The sequence below is a fragment of the Neomonachus schauinslandi genome, chromosome X, assembly GCF_002201575.2.
Source record: "Neomonachus schauinslandi chromosome X, ASM220157v2, whole genome shotgun sequence".
Lineage (NCBI taxonomy): Eukaryota > Metazoa > Chordata > Mammalia > Carnivora > Phocidae > Neomonachus > Neomonachus schauinslandi.
The window spans coordinates 53,843,179-53,859,890 of record NC_058419.1 but is presented as its reverse complement, the minus strand read 5'-3'; the positions used below and the strand labels follow the sequence as shown (position 1 = coordinate 53,859,890).

Genomic DNA, 16,712 nt, shown 5'->3' with positions numbered 1-16,712 from the left:
CATTCCCTTGGCAATTCAGTGTCTTTTCTGCTTCCATACAAATTTTAGGATTGTTTGTTCCAGCTCCTTGAAAAATGCCAGGGGTATCCCGTAGGTTTTGAACTGAAGTGTTTTCATTCTCATTAATTTCTATGAAATCTTTAAGTTCTTCTTTAATTTCCTGGTTGACCCAATCATTTTTTAGCAGGATGCTCTTTAATTTCCAAGTTTTAGAATTCCTTCCAAATTTTTTCTTGTGATTGAGTTCCAGTTTCAAGGCATTGTGGTCTGATAACATGCAGGGAATAATCTCAATCTTTTGGTATTAGCTGAGACCTGATTTATGACCCAGTATGTGGTCTATCTTGGTGAAAGTTCCATGTGCATTCGAGAAGAATGAGTATGCTGCTGTTTTAGGGTGGAATGTTCTGTATATATCTATGAAGTCCATATGGTCCAGTATGTCATTCAAAGCTCTTGTTTCTTTGTTGATCTTTTGCTTAGATGATCTGTCCAATGCTGAGAGTGGAGTGTTAAAATCTCCTATTATTAATGTATCATTGTCAATATGATTATTTATTTTGGTTAACAGCTGGCTTATATAGTTGGCTGCTCCCCTGTTGGGGGCTTAGATATTTACAGTTGTTAGATTTTCTTGTTGGATAGACCCTTTAAGTATTATATGGTGTCCCTCTGCATCTCTTAATACAGTGTTTGGTTTAAATTCTAATTTGTCTGATATAAGAATTGCTACCTCATCTTTCTTTTAAGGTCCATTGGCATGAAAAAAGATTCTCCATCCCCTTACAGTCTGGAGGTGTCTTTAGGTTCAAAATGAGTCTTTTCTAAACAGCGTATGGATGGGTCCTGTCTTTGTATACAATCTGCAACCCTCTGCCATTTCATGGGAGCATTTAGGCCATTCATGTTGAGAGTAACTACTGAAATATCTGTATTTATTGCCATCCTATTGTCTGTACAGTCCCTGTTTCTATGGATTGTCTCTGTAAATTTCTGGTCTATATTATTCTTGGGGTTTTTCTTCTTTTATAGAATCCCCCTTAATATTTCTTGCAGGGCTGGCTTGGTGGTCACATATTCTTTCAGTTTCTGCCAGTCTTGGAAGCTCTGCATGTCTCCATCTATTCTGAAGGACAGCCTTGCTGGATAAAGTATTCTTGGCTGCATGTTCTTCTCATTTAATACCCTGAATATGTTTGGCCAGCCCTTTCTGGCTTGCCAGGTCTCTATGGATAGGTCTGATGTTATTCTGATGTTCCTTCCTCTGTATGTAATCTCTTCCCCCTAATTGCTCTCAGGATGTCTTCATTTGTTCTAAGATTTGCGAATTTTACTATTATATGTTGGGGCTTTGGTCTGTTCTCAGTGATCTTGGGAGTGGTCCTCTCTGCCTCTTGGACATGAATGCTTGTTTCCTTCTCCAGATTATGGAAGTTCTCAGCTAGGATTTGCTCAAATATACCTTCTATTCCTCTCTCTTCACCACCTCAGGGATCCCAGTAATTCTTTTTTTTTTTTTTTTTTTAAGATTTTGTTGATTTATTTGACAGAGAAAGACAAAGCAAGAGAGGGAACACAAGCAGGGGAGTGGGAGAGGGAGAAGCAGGCTTCCCACAGAGCAAGGAGCCTGATGAGGGGCTCTGTCCCAGGATCCTGGGATCATGACTTGAGCCAAAGGCAGACACTTAACGACTGAGCCACCCAGGCGTCCAGGGATCCCAATAATTTTGACATTAGAACTTTTCATGGTGTTGTTAATCTCTTTAAGTCTGTTTTCTTGTTTTTTTGTTTGTTTGTTTGTCCCAGGCTTCCTCATTTCCTTCCTTTCTATCAGCTTATCTTCTAGGTCACTAATTCATTTTTCTGTCTCATTTATCCTCACTGTTAGACTATCCAGTTTAGACTGCATCTCATTCATAACGTTTTTAAGTTTGACCTGATTAGCTCTCATTTTTGCCCTTAGAGATTCTATATTGCTGCTAATGGCTTTCTCAAGTCTAGCTATTGATTTTATAATTGCTACCCTGAAGTTTATCTCTGACATCTCGCTTATATCCATATCCATTAGGTCTGCAGGAGAGGTCACTGTCTCTGGTTCTTTTCTTTGTTGGAAGTTCCTCCTCTTATTCATTCTGTTGAGGCATGGTTGAGGGAATGTATAGAGTCCAAAATATCAACCACAAGCCCGGCAAGATGCACCCTAGGAAAATCCGGAACGGTCAGAAGCCACCATTGAAAAAACAAAGTCAAAATGAAACCCAAGAATAAAATTTATAAAATTTAAAAATTTAAAAAAATTAAAATAAAAAAAAGAGAAGAGAAAAAAAGGGAAAAGTGAGGGATGGGGGAGGTATAATTTCTCCGTGTGGGCAAGGTAGGGTGTTCAGTTCTTCCTGGATGTATTTTGTTCTGTTTGTTAGAGGACACTATTTCCCAGAGTTACAGGGAAAATAAAACTGGTATACATATAAAGGTAATATTGAATAGGGAAAAAAGGGCTACATTGAAGTTTATATCTACATTTCAAAAAAATATAGGTGTGAAAAAGTACAAGTTAAAAAGGTACTATGAAATATGTTATATTAAACATCTAGTTGAAATGAGAAAAAGTTAAAAAATAAAACAGAGAAGAAACCTAAGAGAAAGAATAAAAAGAAAAAAGAAAAAAGAAGAGTTGTATCTGAAAATACACAATCCGTGAGGTCCCGCCTGGAGCTCCGTATACTATTTTCTTCTGGTTTTGGGGTTTTACAGTTTTATCGGTACCCTAGGGTTGTTGTCCTCTTCTTCTTCCCACTTGTCTCCTGGGGGAAGGGCCTTCAGCACTGTTTTTCAGGCAACCCTGCTTGGGTGGAGTTGCCCTGCCCCCTGTCAGGAGGCTGGGCTCTGTGGAAACCAGTTTTTTGAGCTTTTGTTCTCTGGCTGCTTTCCCTGCCTTTTCTGAGGATCGGAGCAAAAAAGATATCTGCACCCAGACCTCTGTCCCAGAGCAGAGAAATCACAGTCTGATCTTCTGTGAACCCTCCAGAACACACTGTCTCTGTTTCTGTAAGTACCACTGAAAACCGCAGCCTCGCATGAGGGGTGCACGCCCCTATGACCTTTTCAGTGGTCAACTCAGGGGCCCCACTTGTCTCTGACCTTTGTGCTTCTAAAACGTGAGTAGTCCCAGGTTTGCACTTGAGCTCCTGGATCTTGTTTGAGTGCTGTTATAAAGCTCCTCCTGGCTGGCTGCCCAGTCCCCTGGTGCAGGAGGCTTTTGCACTCTGGTGTTACATCACTTTCCAGGAGCCAGCTTATGGTGGTCCCCTCCCCCTTCTGCTTATCTTCCAATATCTGCCCACAGGTTCACGACTCCTTCCTTCCTACCTTGGGACAGGTGGTGTTTTTCTGCTTGTAGAGATCCAGATATATATTCTTACATCTCAAGCTGATTTTGTGGGTGTTCAGAATGGCTTGGTAGATATCCAGCTAAATTCAGGGGACTGGTTGAAACAGAGTCCCCTGCTCCTCCACCATCTTGCCTCCCTCTTAATTCTACTTTCATGATCCAATATTTTTATTTCCCTCTTCTGCTTTATTATTTTCCATAATTTTATCTTCTATATCACTTATTCATTCCCCTGTGCTTCCAACTTTGTGGTTGTTATTTCTAGTCAGTTTTGCATCTTGGTTATAGGATTTTTTTTTTTTTTTATTTCGGCCTGATTAGTTTTTAGGTCTTTTATCTCTGTGGTAGGGAGTCTCTGGTTTCTTCTATGCTTTTCTCAAGCCCAGCTTGTATCCTTATGATTGTTGTTTTAAATTCTGGTTCAGGCATATTACTTATATCTGTTTTGGTTAGCTCCTTGACCATGACACCTTGTTCTTTCTTTTGGGATGAATTCCTCCATCTTGACATTTTGTCTAGGAGTCTGTCTTTTGTGTGCTGTGGAAGCCTATGCTTGGTCTTATTTCTTCAGAGCAGGAGCTTTGCAATACTCTCTGATCAGTACACCTGTTTGCATGTGAGGGGTTTGTGCTGGTCTTCTGGGTGAGAGTCCCACTGCTGCTCTGGCTTTCAGTCACATTTGCGCTAGTAAAAAGGCGCCTGCTGAGCACAATGGGGCAGGGCTTGATGTAAGTGGCTCATGTCTCCACTGTGCATTGTGTTGCTTGCTGAAGTCTGTCCATGCTGATGGGAGGGGTGAAAAATGGCCTTCCTACTCTTCCCTGGAGAGGTCTGACTGCACTCTCTACTGTTCAGGAAGCCCTCACAGAAGAGTCAACAATCTCCCTTCTTGTGTCCCAGGCTTCCCTCAGATCCCTGCCCTCACTCTGTTTGTGTCCATAGCATCCAGCCACCTGGCGGTGGTGCAGCGCTACTGTGTTTTATCTTAGGCGTGCTGACTGGGTTTCAAAACTCCAAGTTTTAGGGACCAGATGTGGTGCAAATCTACACTAGTCCTCGGGGGTGGAGGGGAAGTTTCACTGCACTGTCACTTTTACCGGGTTTGTCCCAGAAAAGCAGTTGCAGGACCATGCAGGATTTTGTGGTAAAGCATAGCAAAAAGCTGGCATCCAGGTCAGCTGCCCTCAGGAGGCATATGTACTTGTATGCTAATGAATGGGGAAGCTCAATGGCACCCATCAACTCTTTTGTCCCCTGATAGGCAGTGACACCTCTTCCAAATATACTCCAAGAATAGGAACTGTTTCTCCCAATGTGACGCAGGGGATCCTTAGAGCATGCTGTCTGCTCCTCGACCTCTGCCCTCCTTCTCTACAGGAGCACCTCTCTGACTTCCAGACTGCATCTGGTGATGGTGTGGACTTCTAAAACTTCAGACTTTCAGCTCCACTGTTTGTAAAATCTTGTGATTATCAGCCGGTCTTGTTTTCCCAGTCAATGGTTTTGGGAAAGCGGTTTTTCTTGCACTATCCCCTGCATACTGCTTTATCTATCTCCTCTCTCTTTCTCTCCCCTCTCTTTGATCAGGGCTCCCCACCTCTGCTGCACCTGCAATTCTTTTCTCCCCCAAATCACATCTCTGCACCTCTTTCCTTACACAACACGATGTGGCCTCTTTCTCTCTTTAGCTGTGTTTTTTCTTCTCTCAGTCCTCAGATGATTTCCTGGGTGTTCAGAATGATTTGATAATTATCTAGCTGTGTTTGAGGGATGAGGCAAGCACAAGGTCCTCTTACTACTCCACCATCTTAACTCCTCCTCCACCCTGGCTTTCTTTTAACAACCATTTGCATAATAAATATTTCTCCATTCCCTCACTGTCAATCTGAAGATGTCTTCAGGTCTGAAATGAGTCTCTTGTAGGCATCATATAGATGTGTCTTCTTTTTTTTTTTTAATCCATTCTGTCACTCTATGTCTTTTGATTGGTGTGTTTATTCCTTTACATTCAAAGTCATTATTGATAGGTGTGTATTTCTTGCCATTTTACTTGTTTTGTGGTTGTTTCTATAGATTTTCTCTGATTTTTTCTCCCTTTGCTCTCTTTCATTGTTTGCTGGTTGTCTTTAGTGATATATTTGGATTCTTTTCTCTTTATACTTTACTTATCTATTACTGCTTTTTGATTTGTGGTTACCATTAGAAAGACTATACTTTCAGGGATCATTTCTATAGTATGTGGTTACCATTAGAATTCTATATAATATCTTCTGCATATAATACTCTTTAATAAGTTGATGGCCACTTATGTGTGGAGCCATTCTTTGCTTTTCTTCCCTCCACATTTCTGATATTTGGTATCATATTTTATTTTGTGCTTTTTTTGATTGATTTTTACTGGTATACTTAGCTTTGTTTTTGTTTTTTGTTTTGTTTTTGTGCCTCCTATTTTTCTTACTGTAACTCATGGTTTTTGTTTTCCACTCACAGAGTCCTTTGTAAGGTTTGTTGCAGGGCTGGTTTAGTGGTCATGAATTCTTTTAACTTTTATTTGTCTGGGAAACTCTTTTTCTCTCCTTCTATTCTGAGAGATAGCCTTTCTGGATAGAGTATTACTGGCTGCAGATTTTTCTGATTCACCAAGGATTAAGTAAATTTTGACTTCATTTACTGTTATCAGAGTCCTGGTTAATATTCATACCCACTAATGCCTTTCATTAAGTACTCTTGTTATTGATAGTCTAGAATGGAACACATTTATGTAGGATATTTAAGATAGCTCAATTCTAGAATTTATAAATTGAGACTGAAGATAAAATGTGTTTCCAAGTCTGATTAATTTACTCACATCATGCCCCTTTACTTTTTAATACCAACTAACTATAAGAAATACTGCTAAATTTTATGTTGATTATTCTTAGGTGCCTACTTACTGATCTGTTATTTCATTTTTTAACTAGTTCTACATAAAATCCAATTTGATACTTAATTTTGCTTCTCCCAAAGGGAATGACTTGAAAGCTAATATAAATATATATTTATTCAAGACAAAATATGGCGTATAACTCTTTGATGAAAACACAAGGTTTGGTTACACAGATATGCTTGACTTGCATTCTTCTAATTAGTGCTAATATTCTAAGATAATAAATATCCTAGTGTGGATAGTTTGTTTGGCATATTATTATTTTTCAACACTGCTCTATATTGACTGTATAACAACTCTTCGTGTAATGAAGTCTTCCTCTTAGTGAACTGTAGTATGAGCTTTCATTCAAACTCAGACCAAAAAAGTTGATGGATTGATGAAGTTGTTGTATTAGAAATGATGATAAAATAAGGTCATTTTGTGGGAAAATTCCTGATTTTTAGTTTTATCTATAAAATAATAGTTTTATGATTTTATTATAGCTTATTATAGTTTTATGCTTCTATCAGGCTTTATGCTTTTATTTGAATTTTGACCAGTTATTGGAGAAATTATTCTTTAGCAAAAAAATATAAAATGCATATGAAAAACAGTTCTCACTTCAAAAATCAAATGGTAAAGAAATTAATTTTCCCTTTGCATTTATCAGTTTATAGTCATCTTCATAAAATCAATAAAAAACTGTGAATAAGTAATTTAGTAGCATAATGGATTAAAGAAATTACTTTGACCATAAAATAATTTTAGTAAATCTTTATTGAAGAATCTTTTAGTTTCTGCATGCAGGTAGAAGTTACCAGAGGAAGGAAAGTATTAAATTCAATTTAGTTATAAAACACAGAAGCTTAATTTTCTTAACTATTTTTAAAATGTTTTTTATACATTGGTCTTTTGCTTGCAGAAATTAGTACATCTCTACCAATATTATTATACAAATATGTGATAATGTGTTTTATCTACAAAATGTTAAATATTCATTACCAGAAAGCTCAGTGCATCACAATAGAATGTCCACAAGTGCTCACACACAAATATGTGCCTTTTAGAAACTAAAATGGTAAAACTATAGCTGCCTATATATTTTTTTATTTGCTGTGAAATATAAGATGTAATTCTAAGTGAGGAGTTATAAGAAACTTATTGCTTTATTTAACACATTGAAAGAATTTTTACTGGTATATTTTAATTGCCACATGTAGACATCTATCTCTATACTTGCAGGTAAACTAAGAAAAATAGTACAAAATAATGTAATAAGAAGTACAAGGGGAAGAGTTAAGATGGCAGAGGAGTAGGGGGACCTTAAGCTTTACTCATTCCTTGAACACAGATAGTTATCAAATCATTCTGAAGAACCAAGAAATCAATCGGAGTTTTGAGAGAACAAAACCTGCAAGTCTACAAGTAGAAAAGCAACCACCTTTTGGAAGGTAGGAGGTGCAGAGTGTTGACATGGGGGAGACATAGCTGTGGATACAGTGGCAGGGAGGGAGTTTGTTTACAGAAGCTACCACAAAGTATTATAAGCAGCAGAATGCAAAATCTGAACTTTTAGAAGTCTGCTATAGTGGGGGACGTGGCTGGCTTAAAGGTGCTCAGGTGGTGAAGCAAGACAGATTCCCAGGAGTGACAATGTGGTCTGAGAATCCCCTGGGTCACAAGAAGAATGGGTGGTGTTAATTCCTGCACTGTTCCCAGGCATAGGAGTGAGGAAGTCAGGTGAGTGAGTCTTGGTGCTGCCTTTCTACTCTGTTTTGCCATAAACTGAAAATCGCTGTATGGTCATGCAACTGCTTTCCTGAGACTGGCTAGCAAATGGCAAAAGCATGGCAAAACCCTCCCCCAGAGGAACAATGTGGGTCCATGCCATGGGAGTCCCTGAAATTTGGAGTTTTGAAACTCAGTTGCACACCTAAGAGAAAACCAAACAAACAAACAAATAAAAAAAAAATGCCTCAGACACAGGCAGGGAGAACATAGGGTTCAGATGGAAACTGGGGACACAAGACAGGTGATTGATTGCTCTCCTGTGAGGGTTCACTGAAGAGTGGGGAGTATAGACTTCCTGCTCCAGGACTAGGGAGCAAGGCACCAACATATTCATCCCACCCATCAGTGATGAAAGTCTTCAGGGAGCAAAACAACACCACCTAGTGATGGCCAGAGCCGGTTACACCAAGCTCCAAACCCCTGCATCCTGGAGGCATGTTTCCACTCAAAGAAGCTGGCCTGAGAATCTGCACAACAGGCCCCTGCCCCAGAAGACCAGCACAAACAACTCCCTTGCAGCAAATCTACTGATCATAGAGTGATACAAACCTCAAGCTCTAGGGAAAATAAGATCTACCTTTTTTTTACTTTTATTCTTTATTTCTGTATTATTATTTTTTCATTTATTTTCTTATTCAATTACTTTTTAAAATTTATATATGTATATATGTTTGTTTATTTTCATTTTATTTATTTTTCGTTTTATTTTGGATCTAGATTCTTTTAACAGGAAGACCAAAATAAACCAAGGATCTAGGTTTTTCTTTTTGTTGTTGTTTCATTTTGTTTTGTTATTTTTCTTGCTTTTTTTTTTCTTCTTTTCTTTTCTGGATGAAATGATGAGATGGAGAAGTTTACACCCAAAGAAAGAACAGGAAGGAAAATTCACATCCAGGGATTTAATCAATACAGATATAAGTAAGATGTTGGAACTAGATTTTAAAACGATTATAAGGATACTAACTGGCCTTGAAAAAAGCATAGAAGACACTAGAGAATTTCTTACTGCAGAGATAAAATAACTAAAATACAGTCAGGCTGAAGTTAAAAATCCTACAACTGACATGCAAACCCAAATGGAGGCCTTAAAAGCAAGAATGGATGAAACAGAGGAGCAAATCAGTGATACAGAAGATAAAATTATGGAAAATAAAGCTGAAAAGAAAAGAAATAGAAGGTTATGAATCAGGAAGTTAGAGTTAGGGAATTCCATGACTTATTAAAATGTAATAACATTTGTATCATAGAAGACCCAGAAGAGGAAGAGAAAGAAAAAGTGGCAGAAGATTTATTTGAACAAATTATAGCTGAAAAGTTCCTTAATCTAGGGCAAGACACAGACATCAAAACCTAAAAAGCACAAAGAACTCCCATTAAATTCAACAAAAGCCGACCATTGCCAAAGCATATCAATGTCAAATTCACAAAATACACAGACAAGAAAAGAATCTTGAAAACAGCAAGAGAAAAAAAGGCCTTAACCTACAAGGGAAGACATGTCCTGTTTGCAGTGATCTCTCCACAGAAACATGGCAGTTCTGAGAAGAGTGACAGGAACTATTCAATGTGCTGATTTGGAAAAAATATGCAGCCAAGAAATCTTTATCCAGCAAGGCTGTCATGTAGAAGAGAAGGAGAGATAAAGAGTATCCCAGAAAGACAGAAACTAAAGGAGTTCATGATCACTAAACCAGCCTGTAAGAAATTTTAAGGGGGATCCTTTGAGTGGAGAAAAAAGACCAAAAGCAACAAAGACTAGAAAGGACCAGAGAACATCACCAGAAACACCAACTCTACCGGTAATACACTGACACTAAATTCACGTCTTTCAATAATCACTCTGAATGTAAATGGACTAAGTGCTCCAATCAAAAGACATAGGGTATCAGAATGAATTAAAAAAAAAAGAGAAACATCTGTGTTTCTCTTATAAGATTCATTTTAGATCTAAAGTCACCTGCAATTTGAAAGTGAGGGGATGAAGAACCATCTATCTTGCTAATGGATATCAAAAACAAAACAAAACAAAAGAAAACAAACCTGGAGTAGCCATACATATACCAGACAAACTAAATCTTAAACTGAAGACTGTAACAAGAGATGAAAAAGGGAATTATATCATAATGAAGGGGTCTATTCATCAAGAAGATACAACAATTGTAAATATTTATGCCCCCAACTTGGGAGCACCCAAATATATAAATCAATTAATAATAATCATGAAGAAACTCATTAATATAAATACAATGATAGTAGGGGACTTTAACACCCCATTCACAGCAACTGACAGATCATCTAAACAGAAGTTCAACAAGGAAACAACTTTGAATAACCCACTGGACCAGATGTACTTCACAGATATATTCAGAACATTTCATCCTAAAGCAGCAGAATACACATTCTTTTCAAGTGCACATGGAATATTCCCCAGAATATCTTACATGCTGGGTCACAAATTAGCACTCAACAAGTACAAAAAGATCAAGATCACACCATGCATATTTTCAGACCACTATGCAATGAAACTTGAAGTCAACCACAAGAGAAAATTTGTAAAGGCCACAAATACATGGAAGGTAAAGAACATCCTACTAAATAATGAACAAGTTAACTAGGAAATGAAAGAAAAAATAAAGAAAAAATTCATGGAAGCAAAAGAAAATGAAAACACAACAGTCCAAAACCTTTAAGATGCATCAAAGGCACGCCTATGAGGGAAGTATATTGCAATACAGGTCTACCTCAAGAAGAGAAAAAAAGTCTCTGGGGCTCCTGGACAGCTCCGTCAGTTAAACATCTGCCTTCAGCTAGGGTCATGATCTCAGGGTCCTGGGATTGAGCCCCACATAGACTTCCCTGCTCAGCAGGGAATCTGCTTGTCCTTCTCCCTCTGCTCCACCCTCAGCTCATGCTCTCTCTCTCCTCCCCCTCTCTCAAATAAACAAATAAAATCTTAAAAAAGAGAAGGAAAAAAAGTCTCAAATACATATGAAAAGATGCTCAACATCACTCATCATCAGGGAAATACAAATCAAAACCACAATGAGATACTATCTCACACCTCTCAGAATGGCTGAAATTAGCAACACAAGAAAGAACAGATGTTGGCAAGGATGTGGAGAAAGAGTAACCCTCTTGCACTGTTGGTGGGAATGCAAATTGGTGCAGCCACTCTGGAGAACAGTATGGATGTTCCTCAAAAATTTAAAAATAGAACTACCTTATGATCCAATTGCACTACTATGTATTTACCCAAAGGACACAAAAATATATATTCAAGGGATACATGCACCCTGATTTTTATAGCAGCATTATCAACAATATCCAAACTATGAGAGCCCAAATGTCCATGGACTGATGAATGGATAAAGAAGATGTGGTGTATATATACACAATGGAATATTACTCAGCCATCAAAAAATGAAATCTTGGGAGGCCTTGGTGGCTCAGTTGGTTAAGTGATCTTTGGCTCAGGTCATGATCTCAGGGTCCTGGGATGGAACTCTGGGTTGTGCTCCCTGCTCAGAGGGGAGTCTGCTTCTCCCTCTCCCTCTGCTCTCCCCAACTTGTGCAATCTCTCTCTCTCTCTAATTAATAAATAAAATCTTTAAAAAAAGAAATCTTGCCATTGGCAATGATGTGGATGGAATTAGAATGTAGTATGCTAAGTGAAATAAGTCAGTCAGTGAAAGACAAATACCATGTATTCTCACTCCTATGTGGAATTTAGGAAAGGAAACAGATGAATATATGGGAAAGGGAAATAGAAAAAAAAAAAAAAAAAGAGGGAAAAAACCCATAAGAGACTCTTTTTTTAAAACATTTTTAAATTGAAATTCAATTAACATATAATGTATTATTGGTTTCAGAGGTACAGGTTTGTGATTCATCAGTCATATAATACCCAGTGCTCCTGACATTACATACCCTCCTTAATGTCCATCACCTAGTTACTGCATCCCCATACCCCCTCCCTTCCAACAATCCTCAGTTTGTTTCCTGTGATTAAGAGATTTTTATGATTTTCTCTCTCTCTGGTTTCATCTTGTTTTATTTTTTACTCCCTTCCCCTATGATCCTCTATTTTGTTTCTTAAATCCCACATATCAGTGAGATCATACGATAGTTTTCTTTCTCTGATTGACTTACTTAACTTAGCATAATACCCTCTAGTTCCATCCACATCATTGTAAATGGCAAGATTTCATGTTTTTTGATGGCTGAGGAGTAATCCACTGTATGTATATGTGTGTGTGTGTGTGTGTGTGTGTGTGTGTACACACATATCTTTTTTATCCCTTCATCTGTTGATGGACATCTGGGCTCTTTCCATAGTTTGGTTATTGTGGACATTGCTACAATAAACATTGGAGTGCAGGTGCCCTTTCGTATCACTATATTTGTATCTTTGGGGTAAATACCCAGTAGGGCAATTGCTGAGTTGTAGGGTAGCTCTATTTTCAACTTTTTGAGGAACCTCCATACTGTTTTCCAGAGTGGTTGTACCAGCTTTCATTCCCACCAACACCAACGGTGTAAGAAGGTTCACCTTTCTCTACATCCTTGCCAACATGTGTTGTTCCCTGACTTGTTAATTTTAGCCATCCTGACTGGTGTGAGGTGGTATATCATTGTGGTTTTGATTTATATTTCCCTGATGCCAAGTGATGTAGAGCATTTTTTCATGTGCCTGTTGGCCATTTGTATGTTTTCTAAATATGAGAAAGGAATCCATCAAAATCCTAGAGGAGAGCACAGGCAGCAACCTCTTCAACCTTGGCACAGCAACTCCTTGCTAGACAGGTCTCCAAAGGCAAGGTAAACTAAGGCAAATTGAACTATTGGAACTTCATCAAGATAAAAAGCTTTTGCACAGCAGAGGAAACAGTCGACAAAACCATAAGACAACTGACAGAATGGGAGAAGATATTTGCAAATGACATATCAGATAAAGAGCTAGTATCCAAAATCTATAAAGAACTTATCAAACTCAACACCCAAAGAACAAATAATCCAGTCAAGAAATGGACAGAAGACATGAACAAGCATTTCTCCAAAGAGATTCTTTTTTTTTAACATTTTTTATTTATTGACTTGAGAGATGAGAGAGAGAAAGAGAATGAGAAGGGTGAGGGGCAGAGGGAGAAGCAGACTCCCAGCTTAGCAGGGAGCCTGATGTAGGGCCCGATCCTGGGACTCCGGGATCATGACCTGAGCTAAAGGCAGATGCTTAACCAACTGTGAACCACCCAGGTGCCCCAAGAGATTCTTAACAACAGAGAACAAACTGAGGGTTGATTAAGTGATGTGGAGGGGTGATGGTTATTAAAAAGGGCACTTGTAGTGATGAGGACTGTGTTGTATGTAAGTGATTAGTCACTGAATTGTACTCCAGAAAGTAATATTGTACTCTATGTTAACTAAATGAAATTTAAATAAAATAAATAAATGAATCGAAATACAAATAAAAGACCTTTAAAAAAGTCTTTTTTAGAGAGAGGGAGAGAGAGCATGCACAGGAGCAGGGGGGAGGGGCAGAGGAGGAGGGAGAGAGAGAATCCTAAGCAGGCTCCAAGCTCAGTGCAGAGCCTGACGTGGGGTTCAATCTCATGACCGTGATACCAATGCCTGAACTAAAATCTAAAATTGGATGCTTAACTGACTGAGTCACCCAGGATCCCCTAAAAAAAAGTAATTTTAAACTTTGTTCCATTAAACAAAAGGAGTTTTAAAGTTGAATACTATAAAATGATGTTTTGGATTATCCTAACCTAATTTATTTTTGTCCTTGAGATCTCATTTAATCAGGAATTTTATTTTATGGAGGATATTCTCATGAACATTTCTCATCCTCCTGCTCATTTTGAACACAGAAGTCCATTATTTCAAGCTTCTCTAATGGAATGAAGTAAAATTCTGAAGAGCAGAAAGCTGTTCTACTGAATATTGCCTTAGTTTTTTTTTTTTAAGATTTTATTTATTTATTTGAGAGAGAGAGAAAGCATGAGAGGGGAGAGGGTCAGAGGGAGAAGCAGACTCCCCTCTGAGCCAGGAGCCTGATGTGGAACTCAATCCTGGGACTCCAGGATCATGACCTGAGCTGAAGGCAGTTGCTTAACCAACTGAGCCACCCAGGCACCCAAATATTGTCTTAGTTGTAACAGTTACTGACTACTACTATCTTAATCTAATTCCAGTCATCTAATTTAACATGTTTTTAATCATTTCCCAGTGCACAAAGTCTCGAGAGATAAAAATATGTTTGAAAAATAGACAAAATACCCAAAGAGCTTAATAACAGGTATTATAGGGAATACATTTTTACACTAATGATAGTAAGGAGGAAAAAAACATTCATTATCTTCTAAAAATTTTATATTGAATTGGTCATTCTGTTATTAACATGGAATTATTTTAATTCTTCATAGTTTCAGAATAATTACAATTTCTAAATCTACTTTTAGTAGATTTTCACTCAGTACCTTTATTAATTTATGATATTTTATTTTTAACTAGGTCTGCAATTATGGCAGTAATACCTTTTGCCTTAATATATCTGCAAAACATTTGTGAGACTGGAGCTAAAATCCTTGTGATGAAATGGTAATTTCTGTGCAAGGGGTGGTAATTACACAAGTCTTTCTATTATCTTAGTTCTCAAACTTATCTATTCCTCCAGTTCCTCTCCAATATAATGGAGAAAATTAAAATTATCCTTTTCAAACAGGCAGGGATATTATAAAAAGTAATGAAATAAGAAAAATATATAAAATTTCCTAAGTGCCTTAAAGTATTCCATAAACAAAAGTTATTGGTTTTGCTCTATAATTTAAGATGAATTGTAGTCTTCCCCAATTTTTTAAAAGTATGATTGACCTTCTTTAAAAAGCTTATTTTATAATTTGAACTTATTTTTCATACATATTTTACACACAAACACATATGTGTATATATATACACACATATGTATATATACATATACAAATAAAAACATGATAGCATCACTCTCCTCAATCAATATCATTGGCTTCACATTTATTTTTGGATTTAGTTCAATTTAAAACAAACTTCCAGGGGCGCCTGGGTGGCTCAGTTGGTTAAGCGACTGCCTTCGGCTCAGGTCATGATCCTGGAGTCCCGGGATCGAGTCCCGCATCGGGCTCCCTGCTCGGCAGGGAGTCTGCTTCTCCCTCTGACCCTCCTCCCTCTCATGCTCTCTGTCTCTCATTCTCTCTGTCTCAAATAAATAAATAAAATCTTTAAAAAAAAAAAAATTCCATTTACCTGCTTTAGCTCATCTCTCTCTCTCTCTTTTTTTTTTTTTTACCTTTCCAAGGATCGAAAATTTATTCAGATAATGTTTGAGAATTCATATATGCCACAATAGGATAATAAGATTTCAAAGGTAGAAATCTCGCACTCTTCCTTAAGCCTGCCCTACTGCCCAGCCAGATTCCAGACACAGTATCACTGTCACTGCCATTTTGCTAAATGGAGGCCCCCAGGCACTAATTACACTGCATGTGTCATAAAAATGCACAACTTTTCCATGAAAAGCTGTACATCTCTTTCTCTCTGGCTACATTGGTGATTCTCCAGTTAGTTCAATACTTTAAAGGCTACAGCAGCATGCAAAAGAATTTCATTTCTTTCTTTCTTTTTTTTTTTTAAGTTAAGAAAGGTCTCCAGGAGATGGTGAGTTTTATTGTCTTGTCTGGATAGAGGTTTGATTTGCTCTTGAATGTTCCGGGATGGAGAGACTAGGAAAAAGCACAGGATGCAGAGGTGTATTCAGTGTAATCTCCCTCGTTCTCATCTTAGCCATCAACAGAGAGAGCAGCATACTTGCTTGCAGAACTGAACTTGGAAGCTGGATTTTCTTCAGGTTTCTTTGGCTCAGGTGCAGATCAGGGGTCTTGATCCTTTTTGCCATCTTTCCTGTCGGACTCCTTCCATTGGTCTTTGTTCCCTCCATCACCGGCACCTCCAATTGACAGTTCTATCCTGCCCACTGCTCCACGGGCTGCTTGGGAACCCAATATCGACTGGAGCCGTCTTCCTAAATCGCCACCCTATACTGCTTTTCTAGGGAACCTGCCCTATAATGTGACAGAAGAATCCATTAAGGAATTCTTTAGAGGATTAAATATCAGTGTGGTGAGTTTACCACGTGAACCCAGAAATCCAGAGAGGTTGAAAAGTTTTGGTTATGCTGAGTTTGAGGACCTAGATTCTTTAGCTCATCTCTTGATTCAAATGTCTCTCTTTCTTCATTTGTCTTGGCCTCCTCCTGGCTCTTCATGTGACTATTATATTGCTAATGTGAATATTTTCTCATACACAGCTTCTACCATCTGGAATTTCTTTATTTACATCTCATTCAAATGCCATTTAAAAAAAAAAGTCCCGTCCTGTCTTTTTATTCATGATGAAATTTTTTTTTTCTATTATTTCTTTTCTTGTAAGTCAATCATGATTCTTTTTGCAGTGGATTCTGTTGGAGAGATATGCAATAACAAATTTGAAATTTTTATTTTTAATTTTTCTAAATTAAATAGGTTTTAAATATCATTTTTCAAACAGGATATTTGCTAGAACAAGCCTTTTATGGATGTTAGTATG

The 16,712-nt window shown here is 37.8% G+C and overlaps 1 protein-coding gene and 1 pseudogene across 1 annotated transcript in view; both read left to right on the top strand.

Moving 5' to 3' along the window:
- Window positions 1-16,712, top strand: part of PCDH11X (protocadherin 11 X-linked) — a 569,875-nt gene that overhangs the window by 16,634 nt on the left and 536,529 nt on the right.
- Window positions 5,596-5,670, top strand: LOC123323571 (annotated as a pseudogene).